The sequence below is a fragment of the Humulus lupulus genome, chromosome 2 (genome assembly GCF_963169125.1).
Source record: "Humulus lupulus chromosome 2, drHumLupu1.1, whole genome shotgun sequence".
NCBI lineage: Eukaryota > Viridiplantae > Streptophyta > Magnoliopsida > Rosales > Cannabaceae > Humulus > Humulus lupulus.
The window spans coordinates 155,591,006-155,611,411 of record NC_084794.1 but is presented as its reverse complement, the minus strand read 5'-3'; positions in this window follow the sequence as shown (position 1 = coordinate 155,611,411).

Genomic DNA, 20,406 nt, shown 5'->3' with positions numbered 1-20,406 from the left:
CCAAATAAAACCTATCATTTTATGAATATTTTATTTGGCAAAATACCATATATCTAGCAAACATATGGGCCACTATATGCATCTAAGCCCAATTGCAAAAATACCACATATAGTGCAAACAGACATATTATAATTGGATGGGCCTAATCATGTTACTATATGAGCAATTCTATGAATTTATGCAAAAATACCACAATTTATTTCATTTGCAAAAATACCATAATTAAATATCTAGAATTTATCAAAAAATTCAAATTAATTAAATTTTTACAAAAAAATAAATCAACTTAAATGAAATTTATCAACAATTAACAATAGTTAATTTAAATTTCATTTATCAACAATCAACATGGTTTAGGCTAATTTGAAAAAAAAATGTTAATTTAATTTAAATAGGATTTATCAACAATTAACCAAAGTTAATTGAAATCCCATTTATAAAAAAAAAATTTATTAATTGGCTGGAAAAAATGATATTTTTCAAAATTTAACCAATTTTAAAATTTAAAATCAATATCTTAACTATTTTCCAAAATATCTTGTGTTGTTGTAACTATTAGCTAATATTTTAACAATTAAAAAATAAAATAAAATATAAATAGTTATAACAATCCTAAAAGATCTCAAAATAGTTAAACAAATTCAAACATCCATAAAAATATCTAACTAATAGTATTCAAATTTCAAATAATTTAAATATCAAATAATTTTCAAATAAAGATTTAATAAAAAAATCAATAATTTAAATAAAAATATCTTAAATATCTGATATCATAATTCTAATATTTTAATATATTAAAAGATTTAAAACTAAGTTGTTAGTCTATTTTTAATTTGAATTTGAATCTTTGTAGAAAATATCTAATTATTTAAATCCCAACTAACAAAAATATCTTATTTAAAAAAAACAATTTTAAATGATAAAAAAAAAGATATTTTTGGTTTTGATTATAAATAATAAATTTCAACAATTTTAATTTTCTTTAATTTAAAAAAATATTTTGGATGAATAGTACTCGCGGTACTGTTCACCAGTTACTATTCATCGCATGCATGCGCGCGAGTGCGCGTGCGCGTGGTGGTGCGTGTGGCGTGCTGCCCCTTTGGCACACCCACATGGGGCCATTTTGTAAGTGAGCATGCATTGGTGCTTGATCATTAGTCAAGTCTTGCACCAAGCAACCTCATGGGATAGGGTAGTGGCAGTTTTGTAATATTGCATGTCTCCCAGAAAAAAATCATATATGTTCCTAGGAAGACTTTATTTCCCTATAAGGCTCCTTAGGGGGAGGTAACCTGGTGACATAGGGAAGCACCATGGCCATCAGCAGATAGGGGCCAAAGTTGTGTACTCCCTTGCCCTATCAAGGCTATATATTAATAAAACAATATTTATCCATACTTGCCCCTGTGTGCTTCCTTGTTGCCTATGTGTTACTTGTTTGTTATCTTCGTTGGGCCATTGCGTGCCACTTGCCTTGTTGTGTGCTTTGTGTTGTGTGGACGTTCCTAGGAATGACTTGCCTTGTGCTTGCTCATACTTCGTTATTTCCCGTTGCATGTCCGAGATGTGTATGTGGCTAACCACTGAGTTTGTTTGCCTGTAGGTGTGTGTTGTAGGCTGACTTGCTAGCTTGAAGAGTCTGTAAGTGCCACACGTTCCGTCTAGTTGGAGTACCCAAATAGCTGGCCCGTGACAGTTGGTATCAAAACCAAGTTAGAAAGAGCTTGGCAAAACACACTATGGTGAGCAACACTCAGAGGATCGAAGCTCTTGAGAAGCGGTTGGGGGAACTAGATGGCCTGGACGAAAGGGTCAGGGATCTTTCCTCTGCAAGTTATAATTCGGGATCGTCTGATGTAAACAATCGCATAGCTGCGCTGGAAAAGGAAAATGATGTTCTCCTATCTAGAATAATAGCTGAGCTAACTGCCATGGTAAACCTGACCATGCGAGCGGTTGGGAATGCCCCTGTAATAGGCTCGATAGGTATGGAGTATGGCCGAGCTAAAGTACCCGAGCCGAGGCCCTATAACGGGGCCAGAGACGCAAAGGATTTGGAGAATTTCCTCTTCGACATGGAACATTATTTTAGAGTCGTGCGGGCCGATTCGAAAGACGGAAAGGTCGCCATGGCTACCATGTATTTTTTTGGGGATGCCAAGGTGTGGTGGAGGACCAAATATGATGACATAGAGAAAGGCAGGTGCACCATCACATCTTGGAGAGACCTGAAGAGAGAATTAAAGACGCAATTTCTGCCAGAGAATGTCACTTACATAGCTAGACGCCAGTTGAGAGAACTCAAACAAGTCAGGACAGTCCGGGAATATGTGAAGAAATTTTCAGGACTAATGCTCGACATAAAGGACATGTCCGAAGTAGACAGGCTCTTCTACTTCCTCGAGGGATTGAAACAGTGGGCTAAACAAGAACTTCAAAGACAACGTGTGTCTGATCTTTCCACCGCTCAAGCTGCTACTGAACGCTTAACAGATTACTCTCCAGAGAGAAGCTTGCCGAAAAGGGCTGCTCCTCTAAACGGCTGAGTCCAATTCTTTCAGTGGGACAGATGCTGCTGCAGGGAGGAAGCCGCTAGCTTGTTGGCTATGCAAAGGCCCACATAAGTCAGCAGTTTGCCCTTACATGGGCAAGTTGAATGCCCTCATTGGCCAAGAACAACAGAGCGAAGGAGAAGAGGAAGACAAAGAGTACGCGCACATCGGCGCTGTCCGCCTGTTGAATGCTCTCAAGAAACATGGTGAGAAAGGGAAGAAGACCCTGGGGAAGGGGATAATGTTCGTGGATGCCACTATCAATGGAAAGCCTGCCAAAAGCGTGATGATTGATACTAGCGCCACCCACAACTTCATCTCTGAACTTGAAGCAAAGCGACTAGGACTGAAGCTGGAGAAAGATGTAGGTCGTATGAAAGCGGTCAACTCCAAGGCCTTGGCCACAACTGGCGTGGCTAAAGGGGTAAAAGTGAGAATCGACAAGTGGAAGGGGCAGACTGACTCGGTGGTCGTCCATATGGACGACTTCGATGTAGTTTTGGGAATGGACTTTCTAACCGAGAAAAGTGCCATTCCAATTCCTGCCACTGGAAGCTTACTCATAATGGGAGAGACTCCTTCAATGGTTCCGGCAAAGGTGAAACCACCCCCTGGTGTGAAGCTTCTATCAGCTTTACAGTTCAAGAAGGGTGTGAAGAAGCAGGAGCCCACTTATGTAGCTGTACCCACCGTGTTCGAAGAAGTAGTGGAAGAAATTGTTCCACTAGAAATTACAAGGGTCTTAAAGATGTATGGGGACGTGATGCCAGATAAACTCCCCAAAGCCTTGCCACCAAAGAGGGGGATTGATCACCAGATAGAGCTGGTGCTGGGAGCAAAACCTCCAACTAAAGAGCCTTATAGAATGGCACCCCCTGAGCTAGAAGAGTTGAGGAGACAACTAAAAGAGTTATTGGAGGCAGGCTTCATCAGATCGTCGAAGGCGCCATTTGGCGCACCGGTGCTATTCTAGAAGAAGCACGATGGGAGCTTGAGACTATTCATCGACTATAGGGCTCTCAATAAGGTGACAGTTCGCAACACCTACCCCATCCCTCTGATCGCTGATTTGTTCGACCATCTAAGTGGAGCCAAATACTTCACAAAGTTGGACTTGAGATCAGACTACTATCAGGTGAGGATTGCAGATGGGGATGAACCAAAGACAACGTGTGTTACTCGATACAAAAGTATTTGAGTTTCGAGTAATGTCGTTTGGGTTGACAAATGCACCTGCTACTTTCTGTACACTAATGAACCAAGTATTCCATGAATATCTAGATAAGTTCGTGGTGGTGTACTTGGATGATATCGTGGTTTATAGCGCCACGATTGAAGAGCATCAAGAACACTTGGATCAAGTGTTTCAGAAGTTGAGAGAGAACCAGCTATATGTGAAGCGCGAGAAATGCTCGTTTGCACAGGAGAGCATCAACTTCCTAGGCCACGTTTGGAACATGGCCGAATTTGTATTGATCTGGAGAAGGTGAGGGAAATCCAAGAATGGAAAGCCCCCACAAATGTAAAACAACTTCGCTCCTTATTGGGCCTAGCCAACTACTATAGACGATTTGTGGATGGCTACTCAAGAAGGGCGACACCCTTGACCGAGCTTCTGAAAAAGGGTGTGATTTGGGCGTGGACTGACAAGTGTGTTGAAGCATTCAGGAGTTTGAAGGAAGCCATGATGAAGGATCATGTTCTTCCCTTGCCAACTATTAGCAAGCCCTTCAAAGTACAGACTGATGCCTCAGATTATGCCTTGGGAGGGGTATTAGCACAAGAAGACCACCTGGTCACATATGAGAGCTGCAAGCTGTCTGAAGCTGAGAGGCGGTATACTGCCCAGGAGAAGGAACTCCTCGCAGTTATCCATTTCTTGCGAGTGTGGAGGCATTACTTGCTGGGGTCAAAGTTCGTGGTGAAAACGAATAATGCAGCAATTAGTCATTTCCTTACTCAGCCGAAGCTGACCCCTAAGCAGGCTCAATGGCAGGAGTTCATGGCAGAATTCGACTTCTGTTTTGAGCACAGGGCAGGACGCTTGAATCAGGAAGCTGACACCTTGAGTCGCAAAGATGAATTGGTGACTCTAAAGATCTTGGCTAGTTTGTTGGCTAGCGTGGTGAACACTCCACTCAAGGAGCACATAATTGAAAACCTGGAGAAAGACCCGGTTGTCAGGACCATCCTGAAGATTGTAAAATAAGGCAAGACTCGCCAGTTTTGGGTGGAGGATGATCTTCTGTGGGCTAAAGGGGGTCGCTTGTATGTTCTGAAAGCTGGAGATTTGCGAAGGACATTACTAAGCGAATGTCATGACACCTTGTGAGGCGGTCATCCAGGGTGGCAGAGAACCCATGCCCTCTTAAAGCAGGGATACTACTGGCCACAAATGTGAGATGATGTAGTGGAGTACACCAAGACCTATCTCGTCTGCCAGCAAGACAAGGTCGATAGGAACAAGACACCTGGGTTGTTGGAGCCCTTGCGAGTCCCAAGCCGACCATGGGAGAGTGTGTCGCTTGACTTTATCACCAGTCTACCAAAGACAGGGGATCTAAGTGCGATCTTGGTGGTCGTGGACAGATTCTCGAAGTACACAACATTCATCCCAGTGTCGAAGTACTGTTCGGCAGAAGAGACAGCCAGATAATTTTTCAAGCATATTTTCAAATATTGGGGAGTGCCCCAGAACATTGTTAGTGACCGAGATGGAAGATTCAGTGGGACCTTTTGGTCCGAACTATTCAATCTCTTGGGGTCACAACTGAACATTTCCTCGAGCTACCATCCGCAGATAGATGGGCAGACAGAAAGATTCAACGGGATGTTGGAGGAGTACTTGCGCCACTTTGTCAATGCCAATCAGAAGAATTGGCCGCAACTACTCGATGTAGCTCAATTTTGCTTCAACTCTCAAAAGAGTTCTTCATCGAATAAGAGCCCTTTTGAAGTTGTTAACGGACAGCAACCACTGTTGCACCACACAGTGGACGAATATCGCGGTCGGAACCCACGAGCCTTTCACTTCACAAAAGACTGGAAGAAAACGACAGAGATTGCCCGAGCTTATTTAGAAAAAGCATCAAGAAGAATGAAGAAGTGGGCAGATCAGAAGCACAGACCACTGGAGTTCAAAGCAGGTGACTTAGTGTTAATCAAGTTGTGGCCCAAACAGTTGAGATTCTGAGTGGACAAAGACATCAGACTCGTTCGCAAGTATGAGGGTCCAGTCTCAATCATCTCAAAAGTTGGCGTAACTTCCTACAAAATCGACCTACCAGCTTGGATGAAGATACACCCGGTCCCCCAGGTCAGCAACTTGAAGCCGTATCATGAAGATCCAGCAAATCCAGAGCGCAACCAGTCAACCAGAGGAGGAGTCATCGTTCAGCCAAGGAGCAAGCGTCAACCTAAAGAAATCCTAGCGGAAATAACGGTCACCACTGACCGTAAAAAGCATAAAGAGTATATGGTAAAATGGAAGGGGCTCCCAGATGACGAGATCAGCTGGGAGAGGGCGGAAGACTTGAAGAAGCTCACGTAGAAGATTAAAGATCTATAAGCTAATTCGTCGAGGATGCCGAATGATTGAGTGGGGGAGAGTGTGGCGTGCTGCCCCTTTGGCACACCCACACTGGGCCATTTTGTAAGTGAGCATGCCTTGGTGCTTGATCATTAGTAAAGTCTTGCACCAAGCAACCTCATGGGATAGGGTAGTGGCAGTTTTCTAATTTTGCATATGTCTCCCAGACAAAAATCATATATGTTCCTGGGAAGACTTTATTTGCCTAGAAGGCTCCTTAGGGGGAGGTGACCTGGTGACTTAGGGAAGCACCATGGCCATCAGCAGATAGGGGCCAAATTTGTGTACTCCATTGCTCTATCAAGGCTATATATTAATAAAACAATATTTATCCATACTTGCCCCTATGTGCTTCCTTGTTGCCTATGTGTTACTTGTTTGTTATCTTCGTTGGGCCATTGCGTGCCACTTGCCTTGTTGTGTGCTTTGTGTTGTGTGGACGTTCCTAGGAATGACTTGCTTTGTGCTTGCTCATACTTCGTTATTGCCTGTTGCATGTCCGAGATGTGTATGTGGCTAACCACTGAGTTTGTTTGCCTGTAGGTGTGTGTTGTAGGCTGACTTGCTAGCTTGAAGAGTCTGCAAGTACCGCACGTTCCGTCTAGTTGGAGTACCCAAATAGCCGACCCGTGACAGCGCGCGCGGGCGCCCGCGCACTCGCATGGCAGCTAGGCAAAAAATTTTGAATTTTATTTTTTGAGCAATTTTTCAAACCAAAACCATTTTTTTATTAATTTTTAACATGTTTTACACAAAATAAAGCATATATAAAAATTAATAGCATAGAAAACAAAACAAAATAACCTAAAAATTGCTAAAATTCACATAAAATCAATATTCTTCATAAAAACATGAAAAGCATCCAATTATTCAAAGATATCAAATAATCTAATTTTAAACATGTTCATTCATGAAAATAAAGATTACCAAAGGCTCTGAGGCCAGTTTTTGGATTAGCTTATACAGGATCTTTATTTATTTTCATGTATATCTAATATTAAACAAATTAATATGAGATAGCCTAAAACATGTTCCTAAAATTGAATTCAAAGAGAAACAAAGAATAGAATACTTACAGTATATGTAGCGGAATGAAAGAGTCCTTCCTTCCTAAAACATGTTCCTAAAATTTAATTCAAAGAGAAACAAAGAATATAATACTTACAGTATACGCAGCGGAATGAAAGAGTCCTTCCTTCAGTTTCTCTAACTCTTGTATCCTCTCTGTCGCAGAGTATTATCAAGAAACTGAATCGATCTTTTATTTTCTTCACAATCTTCCAATGTATCCTTAGAACCACCTAGACTAGTGTGGGTAATTCTCAACACATGAGATAGATATAGAGAGAAGAGAAAATAGCAAAGAGGCTTAGAAAAGGACTTGTGTTTAGTGAGAATCTAAAACTATCAGAAAACTAGTGATTAAACTTATCTGTCGTCTCAGAAATCTGAACTTGTGACTTTTCTCTAAGCACTCCTTTTATAGACTCAATTAGGCCATTTAATTTAATTAAAAAATCAATAAAATAATAGTCATTTTGAAGCCCTAGGTCGAAATTATCATGAGTTTTAGGCCCGTGAAATTTCCCATTTGATTATAAGCCTATTGGACTTAAAATCAAGGCCTGTATTATTTTCTATTGATTTAATTAATTAAATAATTATTTAGATCATTTATCAAATAAATTATTTATAATGTGAGCATTGATTTAAACTTATTTATTAATTTAGATACCAATTTATCTTAATTAATAAATCTGCCATAATGTCTCTTTTCTTCTCAAAATTACACAACTCTGTGAAACTATCCAAAATTGACCTAGCCAACTTTGATAATTCTAATTGATGATTAAATCAATTAATTGAGACTATCTAGATGATTTTATCCAAGGTACAATGGGGACCATGGGCCTATGAAATCAAGCTCCAATAAGCTATCATAAATCTAACAAATAAATTTACTAACTTATTAATTCCTCGTTACTCCACTATACACTCGGAATTTCACTCTTGAATTCATAGAACGCTCTATAACAAATATAGATACACTATTAATTATGTTACAACCAGAATTGTCACTCAATCCTCTATAGACGGTCTACAATGAGATAAGACTAAAATACCGTTTTACCCCTCATTGTATTTTATCCTTAAAACACTTAGTTCCTTGTAAATGATATTTCAGTAAACTAATTTAATTACTAAAATGAGATCTCTATCATTTAACACCTTGAACCAAAAAAAAAGGAAACCATCGTTTTACTTCTTCATCAGAAGCTATAGACGTTCATATCTATGATTAACACTCTCAAGATGTAAGTATGGGCTAGTCCGTAGGGTAAGCTGGTAACGAACAAGTCAAAGAACTCAAATAATACAATCAGTTAGAATACTAATTACTTAGAATTGAGATTGAATTGACCTATGGTCAACTATATGATATGACTAGAATAGATAATAACGGTATTTTTACTTATCTTATCAACTGTCAATATCGGTCCTGTCCGATGTAACAAATACATCCGATCTTTTCTACTTTGCTAATATTCTAGAAAGAACATAACATTGTAATGTGTAAGTAGATCATATCGTAGATTGACAAGTCGGCATAAATCTGGTGCACTGACTAATCATAAGACTAACTTATTTTGAACATATAATCATATTTATATTCCACTGTGATTACCTCACTATAAATAAGATTAGCTATATGCTCGGGATTTAATAGAATTTTATATTAAACAAATAATCATGAAAATAAAACATGTGAGCAAAGTGATTGACCAAGTCAAAAAATGATTTCTATTCTTTTATTGATAATAAAATGAGATTACAAAGAATTCGGGTTTTAATTAGGGCATAAAACCCCAACAGTAGTATCTACTATCTCCCTCATCATTATCATAGCCATCTCGGTAGGATGTTCGATAATTGTTGCTTACTTCCTTATCGTTTCTATGCTGATATCTCATCGGCGGAAGACATTGGTTATGCCCAGCTGACTGATTGCGTTATGGCTGCTAGCTTCAGTTTTGGCTCGCTGGTCTTTCATTCCTCGGCTATCGAAATTACTGACCAGGTACTGGATTTTGTTGATTAGGAGGTAGTCTCCCACTTGAGACCGATCGTCTCAGTTGCCCATCAAAGGGCCTTCCTTCTCCAGAAACTTGCCTTCCACAACTTTGGCCTTGGTAACAGTTGGGCAAAACTTGTTCATCCTGGTGGAGGTTGCGATAAACCTCTGGTCGAGTTTCTCTATTTGAGCAATTGATGCGTGTTTTCCCAAGTGGAACTACTTGGTCAAGCTTGAGTAGTTTGGTTTTGAGCAGAATTACTCAACCAACTATGTCGGGTGGTGGATTCTCTAGGCAATTCACATGGAACTGAGTTTGTTGTAAGACAGGTTCCAACAATCTTGCTGCTTCAGTATTACGACGATCAACTTCTCCTGCCAAGCTTCAAGGGCTCGCAGCCATTGGTCCATTCAAGACTGAAAGCCTTGTCTTTACTTGTTCAGGACTTCAGATACAGCCTCTTGAGCTACTACCTGATTTTCATGCATGGCAACAAACTGCTCCTGCATTTGTTCCACAACTTCTTTCAGTTGTTCAATGTCAGGGTTAAGATCTTCCCCTATATCCACATGGGGCTCTTTGTGACACATTGCTCCTTGTGGAGGCAAATTCCGTGTTAGAGGAACCTCCTTGCCAGGATGAAGAGGAGGGAATTTACTACTCGAGGGGCAATCATATGGTCTAGTAGTTTGGTTTCCCCCTTGAGGTTTATGGCTCTGACTTCTTGTGGTAATATCCATTGCTTTCGAATTATGAAAGAATTAATTTCGTTAGTTCAGCTCTCAATGAAAGCACCAAAATATTTACCAGCGTTTTGGCCAATGACACTAATTCAAATTGAATGACAATTAAGAATAAAAAAGAGTTAAATTCAATTAAAGGACACAAAAGGATTTATAGTGGTTTGGGCCCCAAGAGTTGGTAATGACCTACGTCCACTTGCACTTTTATTAATAAAAAAGATTCAACTGAGTTTCCTAAGCCGAAGTGAGAATACAATTCAACAGAGATTTTGTATGTAAAGTGTGCCTTGAAAAATAATGAATGTGGGAGACCTCTATTTATAGAGTCCTTTAGTGGGTCATGGGCCTTACAAGCATGAAATGGGCCACACACGCATAATGTGGGTTTGTTACAACTGAAGATATGATAAAGAGTATAAAAAATACATTCAAATAACAATTACATAAATATCTCATAAGATTCGGGTTACTCTGGTCGAGTGAGTTGTCTCTCAACCGAGTCTTCTTTCGAGCAACCTATATGATCAGTGTGTTATCGACCAAGTCCTTGTTGTCGATGAGGTCCTTCCAAGCAATGATCTTCGTGTGGTAATATTTAATCTCTATATCTGATAAGGGAAGCTTCTTCTCCTTTGGTCAAGTACAATCGACCAACACAAGCAAATCGACCAACATATGCAAATTTAATACATATTGTTTGTTGCTACGTATCATTTTCATATGCCACATCTTTATGTCCTACTTTGAGTTAAACAAATATCATAATAAGTGAAAAATATATTTTATTATATTATATATCTAAACCATATCAAAATAAAAATTTTACATACATTTATAAAATTTTAATTAAGGGTATACTTATAATTTACAAATAATTCATTTTGATTCCAAAATAAACACATTAATAAGAATATTGTTCATTCTGATTCTAATTCCTGCAAGTTAAGTAAACAATTTTTTTTTTAAGTAAACAACTTTTTTTTTACTCTAATTAAGTAATCTAATAAAAGCACAATCTAAAAATTAGTCATTCTAATTCACACCACTAAATTTCTGAACTCTCATTAGATCTTTGCTTCTATCAAATTATTACTTTCGTTATATATTCGAATCTTTTTCTCAGTCTGCTACAATCTAATACAAATCTAAATAACTATCGTAATGAATAAAAGAACTACTTGTACAATAGATATTATTCCCCACGGGAGAATCGATCGTACGTGGTCCGATATGCCACTGAACGTGGGATGAACTCTTTTCTTTTCTTTTCTTTTTTGATAAACCGGAACATTTTGAGTGGAATATATTCTTAATTTATTAGGAAGTGAGAATAAAAACACAACAAATTGTAATGTAGGCTAAATTAAGGGCTATAAATTCTTATCAATGGTTACCATCAATATATACATATCCACCATATTTACAAAAAAAAAACCTTTATATAAAGAACAAGTTGACCTTACCATATCATATGCCTAACCCCATAGGACAAGTCCAAGAAATTAACAGCAGAGAGACAAGTGACTATAATATTAGTTATCTCACAAAGTTTCTGTCACCTTGTAGAAAAAGTGTACATAGGGATATGGATATCATCACACATTTTTTCTCCTTTATATAAATATATATTATTTGTCTGGGTGCAATTCGAGCAACTAGAATTTGGGTAACGTCAGAATTTGATTCCTTCATTGAAGGCTGCAAAAAAAGACACGTATAGTAGGTTTTTGTTTTAAATGATAAGAAAAACTACTGACAGCATCAAATATATAATAATGCCCCTTTCGAAGATAAATTCAATGACAAAGTTCCGCTTCTGACTCGACCGGCGCAGACCTTGCTACCATATTATTTCTACGAATAATAAATAAAACATTGATTGTCTCAATTTTGTTCTTTAGTAAATTAGGGTTATAATATTGAACAATTAGCAAAACGTACGACAAATGCATACAAAAGGATACATATATTAAGATTATGTGCGTTTTTCAACAAATTTTAACCTTTCGGAAGTTTACGTATGATTATAGAATGAAAATTTCTATAGGCATAAACAATCCTACATATATTTATATATATATATATATGGGGAAATAAAATTAATGATTGTTGTAAGAGATAAATGGTGGATGATATAGTCTTCCTCCAACTATTGATTATGATAACTTTGACTATAGATATGCACAATAAAATAAAATAAATTAGGAAGGTAAAAAGACTTCCAAGCTCTTAAAAATTCTATTAAATGGAGTGTGAGATTGAGTAGTAAGTTTGGAAACTAATAACCTATATTTATATAGGTGAGACTTTCAATTAAAGTCTCTCACTTACAAGAATAATGAGCTTTTACTTCAACTTTTAAGGTGGAACTTCTTCGATTTTCGTATAAATTTGCAACGAATTAAAACATGATAAAAAACTGAAGTATAAAATAGATTTTCTACTTCGTTTATTATATATAAACTGAAGTAGAAAGTAGAGTTTCTACTTTGGTTTATATATAATAATTAAGTAAAAAAAGTTGAATGGATGTGCTGGTAAGATTTGTCAACATTTCTACTTCGGTTATTATGTATAAACCAAAGTAGAAAATGGGGTTTCTACTTTGGTTTATACATAAAAACCAAAGTAAAAAGTTTATTTCTTTTATTTGTTTATTTTCAACCTAATAAAATGAAATTGGAAATCAATTCTAATTTTTTAATGGTCAACTTTCGAATTTATATATCATTTTGCAAATTGGAATTAATTCTGATTTTTTAATGGCTCAATCAATTAGAAATTAAATATCTACACAATGTTATAAGTAATTAGGTACAACATAAATTTATACATTGATATAATTACTTAAGTAAAATAACACAAACATTGATACATTCACATTGATATAAAACTAAATATATAACTAAATGAACTTATAAACAAAATAGGTTGTAAGTCATTAATCAGCCTAGCCATTCGTGTTGGATTGGCAAGAGGTCTGCAATCTCACAATATTATTTTTCCGATCAACACTACAAGAAAAATGAGCTACTACTTCGGATTTTGAGGTGGAACTACTTCAATTGGTTTTCGCATAAATTCGCAACCAAAGTAGTTTGAGGCGAAGTAAAAAGTGGTGAAAAACCGAAGTGGAAAAAAATGGACTTTCCAGTTTGGTTTTTATGTATAAATTGAAGTAGAAAGCCTACTATCTACTTTAGGTTATACATATAAACCAAAGTGGAAGGTCTTTGTATTGATGTGGTGCCTCCATATTGAGGTGTTTCCACTTCAGTTTATATGTATAAACCGAAGTGGAATGTTTATTTTTCTTAAAAAAAAATCCACCAAATTTTGATAAAATAAAAAATAAATGTGAATTATATATCATTTCTTTTTTTTTCTTTCAAATTTTTATTTTTAATTGCTTTCAATTCTATTTATTTATTTTCATTTAATTTATAACAGAAATAAAAATCACAAAATTTATACACTTAGAATTAAAATTATGATAAAATTAAATATTTATACATTCACATAATAGTTAAGTAAAATTACATGATCATTCATATATACATTCACGTAATTGTAATTAAGTAAAATAACCTAAACATTTATATATACATTCACATAAAACTAAAGTTGTGTATAAACGAAATAGGCTTACTACTAAAAATAAGTCATCAATTGGCTTAACTATTCTTGTTGGATTGGCAAGATATCATCCCGACCCATGACGACGATTTGGCTACTAGTAACTTTTTCTTTTAGTTCATTATGCGAAACAAACCAATGATCGATTAAATTATTAGTAACTTATAACAACACTTAAAATTATTTCCTACTTTACTTTAAAACACTTGTCCAAATCTGCGACAAAAATCTTCCACGTTTCTCGCGCTCTTATCCAAATATCATATCATTCTAGATCTTCCACTTCTTGTTCTTTTTTCTAGGACATCCAACTTAACAGAAGTTTAATTATTAAATTTTCCTAAGTCTAAATAAATTTCAACAGCATAACAATAACATTTTAACATATTCCAAAATTTTAAAACCTGTAATAACACACTGAGTATCCCGACATGGTGTGGAAATCTAAAAAGGAAAATAATTAATAAAATCTATCAAAAATTTGTTGAGTTTCCTCCTTTTTTTTTTATACCATATCCAAATTTTATAATTACCTATAAATTCAATACATACAAACACAAAATCAACCCACATAATTTCATCCTTATATCACCGCCAACAACAAATTTCTTAGAACCTACTTCACTAAATTCAATATGCATGACTTAAGTCTAATTTTATAAATAAATGTTGCAATAGTAATAAATAAAATTTAAAGATTACTCACATCCAATATTACTCTTGAAGTCATCCAAAATCAACACCAAATTGGCCACGAAATCAACAAGCCTACTAAAAAGCTTAAACAAAAACAATGAAAAATTCGTTACATAATCATTAAACAACATATCAAGCTAGCTAGTTATAGAAAATAAAAATAAATGGCACTAATAATTCAAACATTCCAAGTTCTAACATTGCCAACAACATTACCTATTGAAGGTATGTTTAAATATTTAAATAGCAAGTCACAATAATTTTTAAATTTTACTAATATACATATATATTTAATAACATTATATAAAAAAATAAAAATAAAATAAAATATAACACAAATATACTAAAAAATAAGTCTTAAATTCTGAATAATATAAAAAAATTAACAAATACAATGTTTTAAGGTAACAAACTAGTCAAAGTCATACAAACAAAGATTTAGTTATTCATACATTTTTTGAAGCTCAAGGACACATTTAATATAAGAAAACCAGTCAAAGTCCAGTAACAATACATATTTTGGAACCCTAAAAATATCCACATCCAAAGTCTTTCTACTCTCCCTCAAAAATAAATATGGAACTAATTCTACGCCCTATTTCCTTTTTTAAGTAAGAAAAATAGTTTCAAATGGTGAAAAAACATAAAAAAAAAAAAGTATATTTAGTGAAACCATCGTGGGAGTACGACAACAATGGAGATTTTCTGGGTTTGGCGTTTGAGATTTTTGCTTCAGAGAGATGAATGAGGCGGGTGTTAGATATTAGGTCACGACTCTATTCTTGGGACACCGCGACCCGTGATAACCCATGGCCAGGTGGGGCTTCTGTTTTTGGATGCACGCCGCAACCCTCAGGGGAAAGTCGTGGCCCGTATCTTGTTTCTAGGCAGGAGGGGCTTTCTGTTCTGGGAGGCGCGCTACGACCCTTAGGGTCAAGTCACAGCCCCCTAGGCATCTTTGGCCAACTTAGGTCTTGAGTAATGAGAACTCAAAGCTAAGGGCTCAGAATCTATTCTACTACCCAGTTTTGTAGAATTTGGTATCTTGAAGGCTAGGACTCGGTCCGGAAGCCTTTAATTGCTCGTTATTAATAGGATTCTATATTATGGTTATGACTAGGTTATCGCTAGGGGATCGGAACCAGGATCATGCTCGAGGGTCGTACTTATTATACTTTGCACTCGGACATGAGGTGAGAAAACTGCACCCAATACGTGATATATGTGATTAGGATATCTCAGAGGAAGTAGGTTCGTATCCCTTATTTTGCCGCTTATGCCAGCTGATTGTACTTTTGAGTTGTATATAGCCTTTTGAACGTGTGTTTGTAATATTTTTGGGATCCCATGTATGTATTAACCTTTTAAATTAAAAGTCAACGATTCATTTGTCCAAAAAAATTAACCATAACCCTTGATGTTAACCTTAGTTACACGTTTATGACCAAATGACATGATTAGCAAGTCTGACATTATTTAAAGTACACAATGTAACGGTCCTGGATTAGGAGGATGTTACAGGGATTATCTTCGTCAAAGACTTGAGGTGTCACACCCTTAATTCTCATAATGCTACATGCATAATTATCATGTAAATAATACAGGTTAAAAGTAATTTAAATAGTCAATGAAAAATAATTTAATCAAAAACAATAAATATAATGTGTGGGTGCGCCCTATTTGAAAACATCTTCTGCAATAAGTTTTACCATAAACCTAAAAAAATATGTATGGGATCCTGTTGACGGCAGAAACTCGTCAATGATATATGGATGGAAAATTCAAAGCTTGTTACCATAAAATGCGTAGATTGAACTTAGGAAGAACTTGAGAAAGAAACATGCAGAACAACAATGAAGGAAAATCTCATTTATTGCTTTACTATCTCTCTCTACAATGAATTTTTCCAACCCCTTAGCCTGAGGGGTCAAAGCCTATTTATAGATGGGCTCTATTGGCCTTTGATACAAGGTGGTCCAAAGGGACAAGATCGTACGTATGTACATTTTTAGGGTAGTGGTGTAGTACGTAGTGGTGTTGGCTCTCATACTTGGTCTGAGGCATGCAGAATGTGCCACCACTTCACGTACTCATTCGTGTTGCCACTATATGTCGTACACAGATGTCAGAATCATGCATTCGCCACCTTTATAGTTGTATATTCTGTACTCATACGCATGCCTTGTTCCTGATGGTCCACCATTCATCTTCAAGGTACAATTTCCCTCCAATCTTCCTTATATTCTGCTAAGCATCATACTACTTGTGGCCTTTGTGGATATATATTTGTGAAGCACGAGAAGCACCCCGTGAGATCTTGGGCGCAGGGGGGTATACGTAGTCCGTGGTGTTGGTCAGGCGTGTGCCATGCGAACCCAGGCGGCTAGAGCCTCCATGCGAGGCACGACATTAGCGCGAGGGGGTCCTTGTGAGACCATAGGCCTTGCTGAGGTTCAATGCGAGGGGACCTCGTGGTGGCGTGGAGTGAGAGGGCCTCATTGAGGTGCAATGTGAGTGGGCATCGCAGTGGTGTGGAGTGAGAGGGCCTCACCAAAGCGCAATGTGAGGGGTTCCTGCGGAGGCGCGGTTCAAAGGGGGTCCCACGGAGGCGCGGTGCGAGGGGGTCTCATGGAGGCGCGATGTGAGGGGGCCTCACAGTGATGTGGAGCGAGAGGGCCACATTGAGGCGCAATGCAAGGGGGCCCCACGGAGGCGCAGTGCGAGGGGGTCCCGCGGAGGCGCAGTGCGAGAAGGTGCCGCGAAGCCGCGGTGCGAGGGGGTCTCAAAACGGCACGGTGCGAGGGGACCTAAGGCATGAGGGTGTAAGAAGGCTAATGTAGGGCCTTGGCCAAGGGAGGCATGCACATAGCTGGACATACATCTAGGCACCCGCGCCTGACAATTGGGCCTCGCTATGCGAGGCCCTTGGCTGAAGTTGGAAAGGCCAAGGTGCGAGGATGTGCACCTTGATGTAGGGCCTTGGCCGAGGAAGGCGCGTGTCTTTGGCACACGGCTTCTCGCATTGGGCCGCATCGCGTCATTCAGAGCAACATGGAGTGGCGTTGGGGCCTCGTGTGATGTCTTCAGGGCCGCGAGAAGCCTGAAGTCATGCACATGGGGATTGGGCCTCCCTTGGCTTAGGGAGACGTGCACCTAGGGTCTTCATACTTTCACCGAGGGAATCTTTAAGGGAAATTATTTTATATTCACACTTGCCCCCAAGTCTATGAGCACTCTTTTAAGCGTGTTCGTAGACTCTTTTATATTTTCTTCATGTGATATGTATGGCACTCGTGCTTCGTCTTCCTCTAAGGGGCATGGAATGCTCATCTTTCGAATGATATCTTGTGGTGAATGAGGAAACACAAAATGGACCTTGGTGATCTATTTCTTTGTAGTTCATAAAGAAACACAAAGGCCAACTATCTTTGGTGGTGATCCCAGTGTGTCCTTAAGATGGAACGAGGGCCAACCATTTCTAATTGCGGATCCCAAGGTTGCCAAGACTCTTAATCTCCACCATTCACCTTAGACTTGATCCAAAGGCTTGGAAGTCTTGACTCCTCCTACAAATACCCCAAGGCTTGGAATCATTTTTCACACCAAAACTTACTTAGCCTAGTGGTATCTCAATGAGGTTGTTTCCAAAGGCTCCAAAGTTCTATCCTCCATAAAAAACAATCTTGAGGTAATTTTCATCACTTTAATTTCATCTTCTCTCCTTTTTTCTTTGCTTTTTTAGAACTTGTTCTTCCTTGTCCCATGTTTGCATTGCTAGGAGCATAAGGTGTTTTCACTTAAGAGGTTGCCTTAGCACCCCCCAGGATCCACCCCTTGCATGCCCGTGGATTCATTTTCGCACATCCAAAGGTTCATCCTCGCACATCCAAGGACCTGCATACACGCACCCAGGTATACCCTTCTCCCCCAGTGATATGTATGTCTCTTTTATCTCTTGCACGAGGGTAGGACCTTCGGTTAGTATTTCATAGGGTCAAGCAGTATGCGAGTAGACGTAAGACATGTAGAGGGCCTTATAAGGGGTTGATGAAGTTAGTTTCTCATAAATTGCCTGTCTCTGTCTAGGTACCCGACATGCCAAGGAGAACTTCCAACAATTCAGAAGATGCGGGCAGGTCCACCCTTACTAGTGTTAAGCTTGCCAACATGCTAAAGGCCCATCAACTATTATCGAACATCGAATTCATAATTCCAAAGTGCGAGGACCGTGCGTCCACAATCAAATCTGGTGGAGCTTTGCTGCTTTACCCCTTCTTTGTCAAAGTACTTAACTATTTCGAGTTGGCGCCCCTCCAACTATCCCCCAACTCTTGGGTGGTGCTCAGTTGCTTATACGTAGTATATAAACAAGTGCACTCTAGAGGGCCTTCCATGAGTGAGGTCCATCACCTCTACACCCTTAGGGCGAACCAATCAGTCCCCGGCTTCTATCAGCTCCAGAAATTCATGGCCCATACAGGATTTCCCCTCGTGGAGGGCTCCAATTCCAATAGAGGCTCATGGAAAAGTGACATCTTCTTCACCCTCAGCGTGTCCACCCAACATACGCACTTCAACGCTTCAAGTAAGCTAATTCCCACCTTGAGTTCGTATATGAGATATTTCTCCTTTACTCATCATTTTTCTGGTTTATCTAACTATGGTTATTTCTTTTCTCTTGACCGCAGGTCTCGTAGGGGTTGTCATCCCTTCCTTGAAATCATCGGCCTGTGATCGAGTGACAAAGATTCTAGACGTGCCGGCCCAGTGCAAACAAGTATGTGGCCTTTTCATAGAGGGAAATCATTATTCATATAAGCTGTTATCCCCGGACCAAGTTATCTCCTTATGCTCCATCTCATCCGAATCCACCGTTTCGTGGATATATGGTCATGATGAAGACAATTATGATGAGGCGGCTGATAAAGACTATGTTTACCCGTCGGGTGACCATATGGACATGGAGGAGGAGGTGGAGTCTGAGAATTACTAATGCTTACGATCCTTGGCTGGTGGGGCTAGGGATGTGGCCGACGATGGACACACCGATGGCGTTACTTCTCGAGTTCCACCGTTGATGCCTGGTGGCGAGTCTGCTTTCAACGCTCACGTTCCCCCCTCCCCTTCTATGCCTAAGAGGAATTTTGTCATTCCGTTTTTTGGTGAGGCCCTTCCACCCTCCGGGGGGGGGGGGGGGGGGGGGGGGAGTGCTCGAGGCATGTGTCTTTGGGTGCCTCTTTGCATAAAGAGGTGACTACGTGCCCCTCCACCCCTCGATCATCTGTAGATGGATCAAGACCTTCTCGGTCCCCTTCCTTGTCGAGGCATGCCTCGACAAGTACACATGTTTCCCCATGTCGAGCTTATGCTTCCACTTCTGGAGGCCATCCACTGGCAAGCCAGTATGGGGAAGCCATGAGCCAATATATGGGAAACATTCTCGAAGGCAAGTGGGGGTCTATGCATGACATTCCCAATGCCGAGTTGGTAGAGGCTTATATGCGAGCCTCCTTGTAGGAATTTTTTAGAACACTCAATGTATGTTTTTTCGGTTTTGATATCGTTTGGCCCTTGAGGTTTTATTTTATTTCTTTGTCCTTAGTTAGGCTTCTATCCTGGATCACTAGCTTGTTTCCTCGAGCTCTTCATCTACACGATGGCCACAACACGAGCTCGAGGGGGTAATGAGGAATCTCTCAATGGCCGAGGCCGAAAAGGATAATTTGTCCATACGGGTCCATGACTTGGAGGGTCAACTTGCTGAGGCGGTTTTTCAGAGAGACACTGCATTAGCCTAGGATGCATCAACTTCTCACTCCAATACTAGGCTTGAAGCTACTATCCATACTATAAATGAGAAGATTACTGCACTCGAGGTTGAACTTGTAAATGCCGAGAACGGCATAATTGAGCGCACACTGCATGCCGTATCGAGGACCAACCCCAACGTCGACATGTCTCATTTTGGAGATTATACAATTAAGAAAATCTCTGAATGGAAGGGTCAGGGTGGAAACCCGTAGATCTCTCTGCAGTCAGCTTATTTTCATACATATATGTTGTTCCCGTGTAATCCCCCATATTGTTTTCCTCTTTTGATTATCAAACATAA